This window comes from Aythya ferina (assembly GCF_964211825.1).
Source record: "Aythya ferina genome assembly, chromosome: 3".
Taxonomy (NCBI): domain Eukaryota; kingdom Metazoa; phylum Chordata; class Aves; order Anseriformes; family Anatidae; genus Aythya; species Aythya ferina.
Genome location: NC_140298.1, coordinates 3227461 through 3245141, shown reverse-complemented (window position 1 = coordinate 3245141; position 17681 = coordinate 3227461). Strand labels below are relative to the sequence as shown.

General features: G+C 42.6%; 1 long non-coding RNA gene across 1 annotated transcript in view; it reads right to left on the bottom strand.

Annotated features, from left to right (window-relative positions):
• Positions 1–5654: 5654 nt before the first annotated feature.
• LOC311434414 overlaps positions 5655–17681 on the bottom strand; it is a 29743-nt gene continuing 17716 nt past the window's right edge. Inside the window, exon 3 of the long non-coding RNA XR_014691466.1 lies at positions 5655–5900. This is a non-coding gene — a long non-coding RNA (uncharacterized lncRNA). The remainder of the gene's footprint in view (positions 5901–17681) is intronic.

Below are 17681 nucleotides of genomic sequence, written 5' to 3'. Positions count from 1 at the left end.
TCATACTTATTACAGAGAGATTTATTAAGCTTCTCTCATTTTATACGTTGAGTCTACTGTAGGGTCATGGAACATATTAAGGTTCTGACCAGCAGTAAAGAGCTCAAATTTTCATATTTCGCATATGACCTTGGGACTATCCAAAATGGCAGCCACCTTTAACTCAACACAGTTGTGCCTAAGCACATCGGTACTTGCACTCTACTGGCATTTCAAGAGACAAAAGACATGAGAAGATGAATGCTGAATAGGTTTAGGGGGCATTTAAAAATCCAGGTACTGTGCTAGGCCAAAAATGAGGGACCCTGACATGTGAAATTTTCTTTAAAAAGATATATAATTTGGAAAATTAAGTTTGAGTGCTCTGTCCTATCCTGAACCAAGTCCATGTCCATACTGCACATTAAAGAGCCATTGTGTTTCTGAAAAATCACTGTTAAAACAGTGAAATTTCATACTTACTCTAATACTGCATTCTTATCTACTGTGAGTGAAATTGCCGACTCGCACAGCACAGTTAATAATCTTGTGTCCCTAACAGAGCACTGAGCAAAACCACAATGTAAATTTAGAAAAATATATTTATATTGCTTATGCTGGTATAAATCCATAGTAGCTTCTGGAGACTGAGAAAGTTTGGAAGGGTTGCTGTTTTTGAGCTATTTATTTCTTTTGATACTGGTTCTGCAGACTTGAGAGTGGGCTTCATCTGAATAAGAACAACCTACTCTTTTAGTAAAGTTAGTTAAGGTCTAGGAAAAGGAGCCTAGGGCTGTTTGTTTCCCCTTGAAGTAGACTCTAAACTAGTTCAGTGACTATTTTGCTCTGTTGACCTAAAAGGGAGCTTTGTGTGCAGAGGGCACATCACTGTGTATCACAGAATCACAGAACTGAAGGGGTTGGAAGGGACCTCCAGAGATCATCGGGTCCAACTCCCCTGCCAAAGCAGGTTTCCTAGAGCAGGTTGTACAAGTAGGTGTCCAGATGGGGCTTGAATATCTGCAGAGACTCCACAGCCTCCCTGGGCAGCCTGTCCCTGTGCTGCGTCACCCTCACCGTGAAGAAGTTCTTTCGCGTAGTGGTGCGGAACTTCCTGTGCTCCATTTTGTGGCCATTGCCCCTTGTCCTGTCCCCACAGACCTCTGAAAAGCGGTTGGCCATATCCCTGTGTCTCCCACACCTCAGGTATTTCTAGATAAGGTCCCTTCTCAGTCTTCTTTTCTGCAGGCTGAACAGAGCCAGGTCTCTCAGCCTTTCCTCCTAGGGGAGATGCTCCAGGTCCCGTATCCTTTGTGTGGCCCTCCGCTGGACTCTTTCCAGGAGATCCCTGTCTTTTTTGTACCGGGGAGCCCAGAACTGGCTACAGTACTCCAGGTGAGGCCTGACCAGGGCAGAGTAGAGGGGCAGCATCACCTCCCTTGACCTGCTGTCCGTGCTCCTTTTAATGCAGCCCAGGATCCCGTTGGCCTTCTTGGCCACCAGGGCACACTGCTGGCTCATGGCCAACCTGTCATCCACCAGGGCCCCCAGGTCCTTCTCCGCAGAGCTCCTCTCCAGCAGGTCATCCCCCAGCCTGTGCTGATGCATGCGGTTGTTCCTTCTGTTATAAGTGAAGTCTCAACTCAATCTGTATTTAGTAATAGTTATAAAAGGAATATTTATAAAAGGTATAAAAGGCAAGTAAACAGCGCTGGGTGTGCGGGGAGTCTGTGCTCCACCAACACGCACGCACAAACATCCAACATTCTAAATATACAGAACACTGCTTTTACATACGAAACCCGAGTATGCTATACATACGTACAATCAGGAAAGGTAACAAACAATCTTTTAAGTTCCACGACTTACTGAACTTGAGTACACCTATACATAGGTACAATCAGAAAAGGTAACAAACAATCCTTTAAGTTCCATGAGGTAAGAGTCTCCGTTTTCCATTCCTTTTCTTGATTACAAACAACAGTCTCCGTTTTCCATTCCTTTTCTCGATTACAAACACCAGAGAATTACAGGGCTAGTTGTGGTAGCAATATGTCTCGCTTTAAGTTGTTAAGCAACTCGGTCTTCGGGCCTTATGTTTCCCGTGCTTCCTGCATCGAAGAAAAGTATATCCATCTCCTTTGCAAGGCCAATAGGGCCTGGGTCCAAAGGCACGTCCAGTTCACCAGGGGGCGGAACAGCAAAGGCCTTCGATGGCTGTAGCAGAAGAGGGGCCGATGGCGTAGCAGTCAGATCAGTGAAGGAGCCTGCAGCTCCCTCGCTGTCTGGCAAACCACACGTGTCTGACTGTGGTCCCACAGGGCTCTTTAAGGCCTCAGAGACTGCTCGCCAGGTGCTGAGCAATCCCACTGCAACCTTGTCGTTTTTAGTTGCAGAGTCCCACGCCTTGACCTCAATTTGGTGCCATATTTCAGGATCATAAACCGTCTGATTGTTCAGAAGGAGAATAAGCCGTAAGGTTACCAGGACAGTCTTTGTTCCTAAGGACGTATGATTCCCCATAATGCGCAACTGCTTACCAGCGAGGGGCAGCTGTGTGTGAGGCTCTGCTTCTCTCAGCTTGAGCTTCTCTCCAGCTCTGGTGCGCCCGTTTCCAGCGACTTTCAGTACGAGCTTCTCAGAACAGTTTGCTGAGTTTGGCCGAACCGATCTTCATGAGGTGATCAATGTGCCTGTTGCCGGTCCTGGTCTGCATTCTGCTAGCCTGTTCCTTTTCATTCCTTCTTTCTGCATTTTTATTGGTGACGTAACTTCATCGCATCGTGTTGCCTTTTTTTTTTTTTTTTTTTTTTAATCTTGAGGACAGGCTCCCCTCTTATACCCTTCACCCCACAGCAGTCCTTTTGAAAAACAACTTTTCCTTGGTCAAACACCTTTGCAAATAACAACAGCAGCAAACACCCAGAAACTTCCATGCCTTAAGGGCTGGAGAACAAGCAACCCTGAGACTGCATGGAGTCTCCTGAATCAACCTTCTTTGTTCCCTCTAAGCTCTTTTACATTCCTGATGGCCTCATCATTAAGAGTCTACTGTTATCATTAACCACGGGGTTTGCTGACCCCCATGGCCACACTCCCACATCTCCCCCTTCTTTATTAATATCAACCATCTTCTGGACACAAATTACCACTCCATATATAACGCTTCCCAGGTGCAATTTGCTTTTGTTAAACCTCCTCTGGTTTCTTCCTGCCCAGCTAGCTCTGCAGCCTGTCCAGGTCTCGCTGAATGGCAGCACAGCCTTCTGGCGTGCCGGCCACTCCTCCCAGCTTTGTATCACCAGCGTCTGATACAGCGTATATGTATCATATACTTGCTGAGGGCGGACGCTGTTCCCTCATCAGAGTCGTTGATGAAGCTGTCGAACAAGACGGGACCCAGCACCGACCCCTGAGCTTGTCACAAGTCTCCAACCGGACTCTGCGCCGCCGATCACCACCCTCCGAGCTCGGCCAGTCAGCCAGTTCTCAACCCACCTTACTGTCCGCTCTTCTGTCCCAGGCTTTGTCAGCTTTGTTAGCAGGATATCATGGGAGACAGTAGCAAGAGCCTTTGGATTTTGTTGTGTTGTTGTTGCTTGGTTTGGAGATTCACATCACGCTCCGTGATAGAGAAGTTTAGCGCATCGGCATCCCACTGGGAAGACACAAAATGCACTCCCAAAGTCTTTCCCCGTCTCCTTAGCACTGGGGGTGCCTTAAGAGGAGAGCGGTCATGGCTGGGCCCTTGCAACGCTAGCAAATGCTATGAAAAGTTGCATTTGGCTGAAAAGTAAGTGAATGGCATGAACGTGATCTCACTATTTGAAGTAATGAGTTAAATGTCCACTCCTGCAAAAACACTCAAAGAAATAATCCAATAGGTTATGTGTAGTTAGGCAATCACAGGTGAAACTGCAACAAAGTGCCGATGGTGAGAAACAAACAACAAAGCCGTTTCCTTCTCTGACAGCGGGACACCTCGCTCAGGGAAGACCCCCACGTGTCGCCTTCAGAAAGCCTTCGACACCCTCCACCTCGTGCTCCCATCAGCAGATTGAAGAAGGTGAGAGGGAGCGGCTGACGGAAGACTGCTCTATCCAGAGCGTGGGGTCTACTGTGAAATTTTCCACTGAGATTGTGTCCGTTTCTGAGGATTGTATTTCAAGGAACACACACACCAAGCAGAAAGCACCCAAGGAACCCAGGAAGCGATGCTAAGAACGACCCTTCTTAGGATCAGACTTTTAGGAAACATGGTCCCTAAGGAAGGATTAACCATTGGATTACTGGACTAAGGCTTTAATGTCAAGAGCAGGCAGAACCGAGCTGTGGAGAAGGCTGCTGCAAATAAAAAGCGAGCAAACCTCTCCCCAGGCCATAGATGTGGGACAAGGAAGAAAGGACTTCTGTTGCAGCAAAGGGACTTTAGTTTAGGTGTTACTGTGTGGTGCTTTTACTTGGGTGGGCAGCCGAGTTCCAGCCCGGCCGCTCTCTCACTCCCCCTCCTGAAAGGGAAAGGGAGAGAAAATCCGATGCCAAGGGCTCAAGGGCTGAGATAAGGACAGGGCGATCACTCAGCAGGTATCGTGATGGGCAAAGCAGACTCAGAGTAGGGAGACAGTAAGATTTTTCCCCCCCGGTGCACCCTCTCCCACCTCCTCCCCCCGAGCGGCTCAGGGGAGCGGAGCAATGGGGGCTGCGGTCAGTCTGTAGCGCTTTGTCTCCGCCGCTCCTTCTCGGTCGCTCTCTGCCCCTGCTCCACCGGGGTCTCCTCCGCGGGCTGCAGCGTGGAACCCTGCTCCACCGTGGTACACCATGGGCTGCAGGGGGACAGCCTGCTTCACCGTGGTCCTCAGCACAGGCTGCAGGCTCCGGCGCCTGGAGCACCTCTCCCCCTCCCTCTTCACTGACCTTGGCGTCTGCAAGGCTGTTTCTCATTCCTCCCTCTCTCCCAGCTGCTCTTCCGCAGCAATTTTTTATTTATCTTTTTAACCTTTCTTAAATCTGGCCTCTCAGAGGCGCGCGCAAACAACAGCGCTTCTTGGGCTGGCTGTGGCCAGCAGCGGGCCCTTCTCTACCATGGCGCAGTTTCTGGATTCTTCTCGCAGAACCCACCCTGATGGCCCCCCCGCTCCCAAAACCTTGCCACGTAAACCCAGTACATGAGGCAAGAGAACTCGGAAATGGTTTGAAAGAGATTTATAGCAGCATGACAGAACATGGCACCTCCCAGTAGAAAAAAGACAGCTCTACAGGAAATGATCGGTTGGCAGATTGAAAACAAACACAAGAATGTGCTTCTTCATACGTCAGGCACGGAGCTGTCGGTCTGGCTGCAGACATGGGAGATGCCAAAAAGCGCCTCACTGTAGAAAACACCAAAAGCTGCACGATGAAGAACTCCTCAAGGGCCGTAGTGAAGAAAGCACCCAAAGCTGCACGATGAAAAACTTCTCAGGGCCTGGAATGAGAGAACAAAAACACCAAATGTTAGAAGACGAAGCACTTCTCAAGGGCTGGAAGGTGAAAACAACACCAACATTGGCATGATGAAGAACTCCTCAGGGAAAACGCGGAGAAGAACCCCAAAGGCTGGATGGTGCAGAACTCCTCAGGGCCGCAGTGAAGAAAACACCAAATGCTGCTCGACAAAGCAATCCTCAAGGGCCAAAGTGAAGAGAACCAGAAAAGCTGCATGATGAAGAGCTCCTCAGGGCCGTAGCGAAGAACACACCAAAAACTGCTCAAGAAGGCACTCCTCAGAGGCTACAGTGGAGAAACACCAAAAGCTGGACGATGAAGCTTTCCTAAAGTGGAAACGTGGTGAAGAGATCCCGAAAAGCTGAACGATGAAGAACTCCTCGTGGGCCGCAATGAAGAATACGCCAAAAGCTGCACGCAGAAGCACTCCTCAGGACCTAGAATGAAAAAAAAAAAAAGCACCAAATGTTAGAAGATGAAGCACTCCTCAGGGGCTGGGAGAGGAAAAAACCACCAAAATTGTCGTGATGAAGCTCTCCTCAGGGAAAACACGGCGAAGAACCCCAAAGGCTGGATGGTGCAGAGCTCCTCAAGGCCGAGTAGAACAAGAAAACACAAGCTGCACGATGAACTCCTCAGGGCCGTAGTGAAGAAAAGACCACAAGCTGCACGATGACGCATTCCTCCGGAGTCGCAAAGTGAAGAGAAGCCCAAAAGCTGCGCGATGAAGAACTCCTCAGGGACCACAAGGTGAAGAAACCCCAAAAAGCTCCACGAAGAATTACTCCTCAAGCGCCACAGTGAAGAAAATGCAAAAAGCTGATTGATGAAGCACTCCTCTGGGGAAACGTGGTGTGGGGAAAACCCCCAAAAGCTGCACGATGAAGAGCTCCTCAGCGATGTAGTGAAGAAAATAGCAAAAGCTGCTCAAGAAGGCACTCCTCAGAGGCTGCAATGGAGAAACACCAAAAGCTGGACGATGAAGCTCCCCTTAGAGGAAACATGGTGAAGAGATCCCAAGAAGCTGAACGATGAAGAACTCCTCATGGGTCGCAATGAAGAATACGCCAGAAGCTGCACGCAGAAGCACTCCTCAGGACCTAGAATGAAAAAAAAAAAGCACCAAATGTTAGAAGATGAAGCACTCCTCAGGGGCTGGGAGGGGAAAACAACACCAAAATTGTCGTGATGAAGCTCTCCTCAGGGAAAACATGGCGAAGAACCCCAAAGGCTGGATGGTGCAGATCTCCTCAGGGCTGCCGCAATAAGAACACCGAAAGGTGCACGACGACACCCTCCTGCAGGGTCACCCAGTGAAGACAACACCGAGAGCTGCACACAGCAGCACTCCTCAGGGGCCACGAGCAGCGCAAAGGCCGCGCCTCGCCTGTGCGCCACCATCGCCGGAGTGCCGCAGCCCCAGCACACCCAGCACCATGTCAGCCACCCTGCCCTGTGACATCTCTGCTCCATCACGGCCAGGCGCCGCCCCATTGGCCGCCTGCCTTGGCGCCTCTGGGCGCAGCCAGTAGCAAGGCCGCTGGCGCTTGTTGCTAGGCAGCATGGAGCTGTGGCAGCCGATGGGCGCCAGGAGGCCGCAGGGCGGGGCTGGCCTCCCAGGGCTGAGGCCTGGCGCAGTGCCTGGCAGGAGCCATGAGGCTTTCCTGACACCACCTCCTCTTGGAGCTCTGCCTCGCCTTGCCCCCGGCCCTCCAAGAGGCACGTTTTGGCGCTAGGAGCACGCCAACTGCTCCAGCAAGGTGGCGGCAGCATTGTGCAGGGCACACTGACATTGCCCATCAGTCAATCCCTCCTCTGTCCCCGGTGACACAGAGTACACTGCCCGCTTAGCCGTGCTGCCCACAGACCTGAAACTGGGTCCTCAGTGTCCTGCAAGGGTACAAACCAAAGCCAGTTCTGTTGACACAGCCCACAGGACTAAACTCGGTTAAACCATGCACCGTGAGAATGCCAGTCTCTTTCTTCCTCACCCAAACTGCCCAGTGCCACGTAGCTCTGGCATCAGCTTCTTGCAGAACTGGATCTTCAGTGTTCGTGCAGCTCTGCAAAGCTTCCGCTCTGCAAACTTTTGAGTCTGTGGACTGTGGAAGGACCAAGGCCCCGCTACGCAACTCGCCGTTCGATGTCGTCTTCAAAAGCAGGGGTTCTTATCGATGCAAGCCAGGTCTAGAAAGACTGCATCTTCCTGTTTGCAATTGTTAGGGGTAATCCAAGTGTGAGAAGCCTGTGGAAACATTGTATTAATGGAGCTGTTACTCCAATAGGTTAAACAGAAGATAGAGAAAGCTAGGCGTTGTGGGGCTCGTTTCCCAGAACTGTAGGGGTTGGAAGGGACCTCCAGAGATCATCGGGTCCAACCGCCCTGCCAAAGCAGGTTTCCTTATAGCAGGCTGCCCAGGTGGGCGTCCAGACGGGCCTTGAATATCTCCAGAGAAGGAGACTCCACAGCCTCCCTGGGCAGCCTGTCCCTGTGCTGCGTCACCCTCACCGTGAAGAAGTTCTTTCGCGTAGTGGTGCGGAACTTCCTGTGCTCCATTTTGTGGCCATTGCCCCTTGTCCTGTCCCCACAGACCTCTGAAAAGCGGTTGGCCATATCCCTGTGTCTCCCACACCTCAGGTATTTCTAGATTAGGTCCCTTCTCAGTCTTCTTTTCTGCAGGCTGAACAGAGCCAGGTCTCTCAGCCTTTCCTCCTAGGGGCGATGCTCCAGGTCCCGTATCCTGTCTGTGGCCGTCCGCTGGACTCTTTCCAGGAGATCCCTGTCTTTTTTGTACCGGGGAGCCCAGAACTGGACACAGTACTCCAGGTGAGGCCTGACCAGGGCAGAGTAGAGGGGCAGCATCACCTCCCTTGACCTGCTGTCCGTGCTCCTTTTAATGCAGCCCAGGATCCCGTTGGCCTTCTTGGCCACCAGGGCACACTGCTGGCTCATGGCCAACCTGTCATCCCCCAGGACCCCCAGGTCCTTCTCCGCAGAGCTCCTCTCCAGCAGGTCATCCCCCAGCCTGTGCTGATACATGCAGTTGCTCCTTCCTGGGTGCAAGACTCTACCCACTTGGTTTTTTTAAACCTCCTCTGGTTTCTTCCTTCCCAGCTCTCCAGCCTGTCCAGGTCTCGCTCAGTGGCAGCACAGCCTTCTGGCGTGCCGGCCAATCCTCCCAGCTTTGTGTTTAATGCTTCTGAGACAAATACCTTCACTGGGTTTAGTTTTCAGAATTGCATGTTCCCTGTCATTACTGTTGCTCCAACAACTTCAGTTAGAAGTGAAATTTTTAAAAACTCTTGAATTGCTAGAAGCCTGTTGGATCCCAAAATATATCATTTAGTCGATAGTATTGTTTTCAATTAATACAACTAAAAGCAATATTTATGTTTTTTCCAGAGTTAACTGGTAAAAAAAATCATAGAATCATAGAATGGCTTGTGTTCGAAGGGACCTTAAAGATCATCTAACTCCTCTGCCATATACATGGATGCCACCTACTAGATCAGGTTGGCCAAGGCCCCATCCAGCCTGGAAAGAAAAGAAAAGAAAAGAAAAGAAAAGAAAAGAAAAGAAAAGAAAAGAAAAGAAAAGAAAAGAAAAGAAAAGAAAAGAAAAGAAAAGAAAAGAAAAGAAAAGAAAAGAAAAGAAAAGAAAAGAAAAGAAAAGAAAAGAAAAGAAAAGAAAAGAAAAGAAAAGAAAAGAAAAGAAAAGAAAGGAAAAGAAAGAAAAGAAAAGAAAAGAAAAGAAAAGAAAAGAAAAGAAAAGAAAAGAAAAGAAAAGAAAAGAAAAGAAAAGAAAAGAAAAGAAAAGAAAAGAAAAGAAAAGAAAAGGAAAGGAAAAAGACCAACTGGAAATAACCAACAGCTATTCTTTCTTGGATTCTTTATGATAAATAACAAAACCCCACTAACGAGGCTGTTTATGCTTAAAAAAAATAATAAAATACCAAGGTTGCAAATCCTTATCAGGTTGACAGGACAACCATTCAATTTGTCTTCAATCACTACACTCAGAACAGTTCTTGTTTATAACAGAAGATCTTACTTCCCCTTCATGTAACGTAGGACAATTTCTTCATAAACTAAGGTAAATTATCTTATGGATATCCCTGGAGTTGTTCTGGATTTATAATAATGTAAACTATGTACAGAGCTTTAGCACAAATTTGTGGCTTATACCATTTTTATATGCAGTTTTTGCAATTGTGTTTTCACATGATTTGCCACACTCGGAGGGCCAATGGTATGAATGTTGCAGGCAATAGGGAAGTATTCATTCTTCCTGATTTTCGATAATAAACTGAGAATGCAGTCTTAGTGAGGAGGTTAGTCTCCAAGGGCTTCCTGTATAATCAATGCAGAGAGAAAGGCTCCTGCACAGTGACTGAGAGCACCTGGATTAGGCTTTGGTTCTGAACTGCTCTGTGGAGCATCCTTTCACTCTTATACGCAACGAGATCGCCTTCCCCCCATCATAAATTTGGTTCCCAAACTTAGATGAAGGTGAAAAACCTCCCTGGAGAATCTATTTTGTGCATGGTTTTACTCTACATGACTAGTGGGAGAATGCTTTTTTATTTGGGGGAGTTAATTTGGACTACTGTGTAACTGTATTTAAATCTTTTTGCCAAGAACAGCCTTTTGCCTAGTGTCCTGAAGAATTTATTTGTTTTCATGAGTTTGTCTCAACCTTCAAGTTATTGTAACAGTTTTGTGTATTTAATATACAGTCTGTGTTAATATCATGGACAGTTTTATAACAGCATTATAACATACACCGTTCCCTCCAGCTTTTTATGGACATCTACGCTTCTGCATTAAACTACTGTAGCTTGTTGAATTTACAGTAGAAATCAAGAATGAAACCTGATGAAAAGCCTTTTAAATTGTGTTGTATACATCCACTGCATCCATCTTGCAAAAGGACTAAAATGAAGAGAACTCTTATGTGATAATCCCTAGCATCGTATCTTAGCAAGAGTACAGAATTACAATTCTGCTGGAAAACCATAAAGGAAAAAAGATTGTAGTACAGTAGGAAGGCTTACTTTATTTTTTTATTTGAAGTTAAGCTTAATTATTTATATTTTCTGGGGAAAATAAAAACAAAATGATAACTATGCTTTCTTTGTTTAACGGAGGTCTCGTTTTAGATTCCACAGCATGAAAATATAACAAATATGTACTGAATAGAAAAATAAAAGCAGAAGAGACCCAGAAGACAGACTAATAGATAAACAGATAGATAAATAGATACCTCCTTCCCTGCCACAGCCCAAAAAAATACCTAAATAATGAGGAATTGTATAATTACAAAGCAGTCTAATTATTTATTGTCCTCTGTACATATATTAATTCTTAATTTGAGAATTCCTACATCATTTTAGTGTAAGATTTATGCCCTTGACAGAAGTTATTATTATTGTTCTAAACAAACAGAAAAGAATACAAAAGCTGGACTGTTATTTTTAACTTACTAATGATCTGAATTTCTACTGAAGAAATATGAAAGATGACACAAGTTACACTTCACATTATCAGTAAATACTACCATAACATCACCACAAGGCAACACAGGTTGTCATATCCAGTTACTATTTTCTTAGGAAATAAATGACTTCTGGTTATCATGGGCCGATGTGACATGACAGTGTAAAATCATATTCCAGTCTGTGGTGAGCAAGATGATAACATATGTCACCACTCTACTAAACCTGTGAAAATCCCTTGGAATTTCTATTTATTAAGCTTCATGTTCACCCAGTGTGCAGTATACAGTTTCTCCACTGGCTACAGCAAAGCACTGCTTACTGTTAATTGCTTATATGTATTCCATTTCAATAGCAATCAACCTTACACAAACTAGTGAAAACTCTCCATAAGTAATACTAAGAGCATTTTTCAAAAGTACTAGTATGCTACCAAATTAACTCAAGGAGAGCTCTACAGCACTCTGTACTTCCTGTTTGTAGTCTACTAATTCAACTAAATTCAGCTGATAATTAAAGCACAGCTGACCCATACTGAAATTATAAAACTACATTACCTGCATTTAGGTTCTATTTACATAACATCTCTTATCCTCTTTATTACTTTATCTCTCAATTTTTCTATTATTTATCTTACTACAGATGTTTTTAATGGGGGATTGTCATACTGAAGAAATAATCTGAAGAAAACTATGACTACACTCTCTATATAATAGATGGAAGCAATTCCTGAAGCAGTATCTTTGTTACACCAAAAAAAAAAAATAAAATAAAATAAATTAAATTAAGATCTCTGTGTTCATATAAAAGTCTAATACCTCTAATACCTCTCTCGACTTTTGCCAAACTAACATCCTGTAGCGACAAGCTCCACAGTAAGTGAGAAGCATGTCTTCTGCTTTAAATTTCACTGTGTTCTTATCATACATGACAAGACCCTATCAAGACATTATTTCATAATATTTTATCATACCTCTAACGTAGCCTTTCTGCAAAGCTGGTGATGCCATTTGTTTCAATATTTTCTTTTCATCCTCTGTCATTCTTGCCAAATATAACTGAGTTGCTTCTAATTTTGCAAAACTTCTGTTTGCAGTTGGAGACCAGGACCGTACATGGTGTGTTAAGTGTGGAGGACTACTGATGTAATGACATTAGAGTTTTTCATATTATGGTCCCTTCCTGTACCAAAATTTTCTGCTGTAGCTACATGCCAGGTGGAAGACTTCATTGCACTCTTGGCAATGCTATTTAGGTCCTATTCCTTTGATACATTTAATTTAGAACTCAGTAAGGTGTAAAAATAGATTAAAAAAAAAAACCACCTTGCAAAGTACATTAATTTGCATATATCAACATTGAATTTAATCTGCCATCAGGTCGATCATTTACCTAACTTGTTTATTTTCTTCTGAAGCTTCTTATTACCCTCTCTGGACTTGATTAACCTGCATAATTTTGAGTCACCTGCAAATGCCATCACTTCAGTGCTCATCCCTTTTTCCAGTTCATTAATAAATATATCAAGCTATGCCACTCCTATTGCAGAATATCATGGCACTTGGATGTTAAATTCTACCACAGTGAAAACAGAGAATTCAGTTCTTCCTCCTTTTTATGTCTCCTAGTCAGATTGATTCATGACAAGAACTAGGAAACCTTTTTTGACTGCAAGTTACAGGAACTTTGTTGAGCATGAAATTTCTAGTTGTGCCTCTGGCTTTGGGACTAGTTAATTTTATTTTATTTTTTGAGGGTTTGAAAGGTTAGACTTAAATGATTAAGCAGTTTAGCTTTATCCACATTTTATTTTGTTCAATGAGTTCTAGCAGATAAATCGATTTGGGAACATCCTGTTGTAGATAAAAAAAAATGAGAAAAACGCAATTTCTGCTTACCAGATCTGGTTCATTTAAGAGTAGTATTTATATTATACTAATTTTAGTGTCTGTTATTCTGAGAACTTTGGATGTGTCAGTGTGGGTCTTTATTTAGAAAGTTTGTCTGAAAGGGTTATTGAATTCCTTCAGTTTGGGTTGCTCCCCTTATTTGTCATTTACGTTTGAGAGGACACCCAGCACACTTGGAGGATCTTTTAGCCCTGCAAGGTTTCATTTTCAGAAGCAAACAAGCAACCTGTTTCCCCACCTGACATGTAATTGCTCCCTAGGATAGTCTGGCAAGCAAAATCATTACCAGTACTGGGAGGCTAAGTTTCTTGTTCCTGTAAGGAAGGATTTGCAGTTGTTCAAACATAAAAATTCTCTGTATTTCTAACTAGCAGATTTCCTTGGTTCTCTGTCCCTTGAGAGCAAGTTATCAGTTCAATGAGGGCTATAGAATGGGCCATAATACTACTCTGAAAGTAACCAGACTGTAGACAGGTATGTCAGGACTACCTGTCTTTCCCCTGAAAGATGAGACCCTGCTCTGCTGGTGTCCTGCTATGCCTGAAGATGAAAGTGAAATTAATAGCAACTTTGGAGCCTTCCACTATCTGAATCAAGATGAGTTTTCTGAAGCACAAAGATATTTTGGAAGGTAAAAAATTGAATGAATAACAGAGGATGGAGGGAATTACTTAATCCACTTGCTGACCTCCCTAAAATATTCTGGGAAAATTTATTGAGTTTGCTGAAGATTTAGTAGAGGGAGGTGACTGAAAGCTATGAAAGTTTCACTGATTCCTTAAAATTGGAAACTAACCCTCTAAGTTAAATTAGTATTTAATTTCACATCTTGATGCTCTCCTATTCCCTTAAAAGGAATCTATATTATTATTTTATCAGGAACATGATTTACAATGTTACACATGGGATTAACATATCCATCTGGTAATTATGTAATCTTCAAGTAATCCAAGTTATAGAATTTTCTTCCATGAAAGTGACTTTTGGATCTTTTGGAACAACTGAAAGCTCAGTATGCAGAACAGAAATATTTTTACATGAAGGATCCTTTTAAAACGAGTCTCTCCCTCTTTTTGACTAATTGATTGTATACAAGATCACTGCTAGAAAAATTCTAGTGAAAAAGTCGCACATTATTTTTTGTTGCTTCTAAATTCCCTGGAAAGCAGCTTGAAGATATGTAAGCTCATTTTTTTTGGCCACCCAATGATTTAGGATCATCTCTTCATATGAGAGGAGGCTGAGAAAGCTGGGACTGTTCTGCCTAGTGAAGAGAGGGCCCATGAGGGATTGTATTAGTGTGCATAAATACCTGGCCGAAGCAAATGAAGAATAAGGAGCCAAACTCTTCTCAGTAGTGCCCACTAACAGGACAAAAGGCAATGGGCACAAACTGAAAAGTTTGGAACTTCTAATCTGCTTAACTGATTCTTTTTGAAGTAAATCCTTCAAAATTTCTGAGATACTTTCATACATTTACAAAATTTATACCAAATGCCTCTTCTCTGTGCATAAAATTAGTCCAATTATACAGGTCCAGTAATAAATTTAAACTGCCAGAATCTCAAATCATCAAATCTATATACCTCTCTCTCTCTTGTGAAGAAGTGAGAAATGAAAAATCCATCCTTTATTAATTCAGCCAGTAACAATTCAGTTACTTGTGTCAATGTAGTTAAATCCCCAAGACATGATTTTATGGGTAAGAATTTAAGAAACACTTCAATAAAAACTAATGCTTCATTATTTTTTCCAGTAAATTCATAGAATAAATTTCTAATTAAATTATTAAGCCCTTAAGTCTTTTGTAAAGACTACCTTTTTCATAACAAAAATGATGAAAATGTTTCAATAATACTATTTATTTATTAATAATACTATTATAGTATATATTATTATATTAATAATTCTATTTATTTATTAATGGGATCTTTATCCCATTAGTACACAAGACGTGTTTTTTGATATATTAGTGTTCAGAGTATGAAGAAGAGACTTCTCACTTGATTCAAAGCAACTTCAGAGACATCTTGAAAGCAGAACGCAACAGAGACAAGGAATGTTTATGAGCTAGAGGAGCATGTGCTACCAGAGTCAACTTAAATAAGAGGTATCATCTGCTTCTGGTGATGAAAATCTTTCTGTAAGGCGAAATGGGCTACATTCTGTTTCTTTTAATCCAAAGATGAGATGGATTTGAAACCTGGCTCCTTGATGCAAGGACTCGCCACATGAGATAATCTCCAGCACATTACTATTGGCAAGCAGATCTTTCACCCTTTTTTCTCCATGCATTACAGAAAATATTAAATCAGTTTGGTGTCCATAAAAACTTTTGATCCTACAAATAGCCTAGGGTACTATCATTATCTTCAGGAGAACCATTTGTAGATCTTCAGTAGGTAGCACTAATTTAATTTCTTTGCTAGAGAAAAAGTGGCTGATTTTCTAGATCAATATTTGATTGAATATGTTTGAAATGTCAGCAGATAAAGGCCCCTTTTTCTGGCCCAAAGAGTTTTTGAACCACAGAGGTATACTGTTCTAGCTCCCCTGGGATCTGACTGCAAGGAGGTCTCAAAGATCTGTTAGAAACCTTCCTGCTGTTCCTTGTGTTCTTCCAGCAAGACTTTCTAAAGGTTGAGATGAGAAGAAAGAAGATCAAGAACCAAAATGTCTTTATATCCATTTTTTAATCTTTCCTGGTGCTTCTCTTAACTAAAAATAATCGTTTATAACACGAGTTTACAAAAAAACTCCTGTAATAGGATCATGTGAAAGTTAAAAAAAAAATTGTGAGGGCCAGTCCTTCAGATTTGCTTTAAGAAGATGCTCCAACAACTTTTGCAAAACATCGACATTTGAAGGGCTTTTTTCTCTTTCATGACACTAATTAAAGCAGAATATCAATGTATCATCACCTTGAAAGTGATATATTAAAGAGATATGCTCAAGGCTGAAAAACCAGGGCAACGGACACATGTTTTAGAACTTCAGAAGAAAAGTTGCCCAGTTATGTTAGATAACTACAGAAAAGCATAAAAGCAAAAAGATATTCTTAAACAATAGTAAGAAATACTGTTGAAAAGATGGCATGATGTGAGACCCTGTGTTAATATATTCCATATAAATTCATGCCAAATACATGCACACACAGACATCCCCCTCCCTCAGCCCCATATAGAACAGTGCTCACGTTCACGCTGTTCAACTGAAGAGCTTTCTTTAAATCTTCAGCACCAAGAAGTACCTTTTTCAGCGACACAATGAAATATTGTGGATGGAAACTTGTAAAATTGAGATAAGGAAGGCATCTAAAGGGCAAGTCATATTGGCCATTTTGACTACATACATAGTTTTAAGTTACATGATTTACAGTATATGTACTTCTACATAATATGACTCATTCATGGTAACATAAAAACTAATTTAAATAAGAGAAAATTGATGGATATTTCTTTTATAAGATTGTATTTAGATCTTTGATTTTATTTTTAAAACTAAGTATGTTTAACTTTTTAATAATTTGTGTACACGTCTTCAATATAAAAATTAGAGGGAAAACTACCAACCAAAGATAGTGAAAGCATGTGGTGTTATATCCGTTCTGATGATAGCAGTTCCCACACATCTGTAGTAATATCTAATATCAGTTTTCTGCCATCCTTATAAATCTTACATTATTTCCATTGGTCCAAAGCACCATGCTTTAAAAATACCTTAATTTCAACTACCCAGAATTTGAGCAACATAATATACTGCTTTAATTTATTTCACTAAGAACAAAAACATATCCCTGTAAGCCAAATATGTGTAAGATACTCTAGTAGCTGCTTTGTATATCATTTCAACAAACTTGGGAGAGACTTTAAGAAATACAGTTTCTTTTAGAAGCAGCAAAAATGCAGCTACATATCTGTATCTCTTGTGAAATACCAAAAAAATCACTACCATTCTTGCACCTACCATGTAATTTAGAAAGCTGCTCTAGCAACACTAATGCCTTATATGTAAATAGAATGTTGGTTACTCATCACTTCCTAAGGAAAAAAAAAAGGAGCTTTGCCACCCACTATTTCTGCATCATACCGAAATTACGAGATTATATCAAAAACACCTCATCCAGTTGCTGTACCAGGTTCTGCTAACTGAAACCATAAGCCTCCAGCAGCGAAGTCAGAAACCCAATAGTCTCTGCATGGATCAAAGTAAGCCAAACAAAATCTATGTTTTGTACCTGCTTCCAATGTGTTTGGGAAGCACTGTTAATGAAAAATGAGGTTGATGTACCTATTGCACATTTTTGGATTATTGTTCACTCCCATCAATCTGAAACCTAATGAAACAGAGACCACCTACAGTGGAGGGATATTGTGTCCATCTGACAAACTGCATCCAATTTACTAACTGATGGGATGGCATAAGCTGCCACTGGTCATATGATTTTCAGCTTCTGATTGGTCATACATTAAGCATTAGTAATGGGGCATTGCCATTTCCACTATCATTCTCTGGCAAGAGTAATGGTATTACACAGTACACTGTAATTCTGTGATAATGATAGCATGCAATGTGCCGTTTTCTCCCACTGCGGACACAAAAATTGTAGGAGACTTGGCTTCTACAGACTGTCTTTATGGAATTAACAAAGAAATATGCTTGCTATGACATATATTGAATCTTTTTAGTGCATTTCTGGGTAACTTTATGGGCACATGTGTTATGTATGTCACAACCAAACTCTGCAGGAAGAGATAAAATAATGCACACATCACACAATGGGTAACAACAATGGGCAACCTAGGCTCCAACC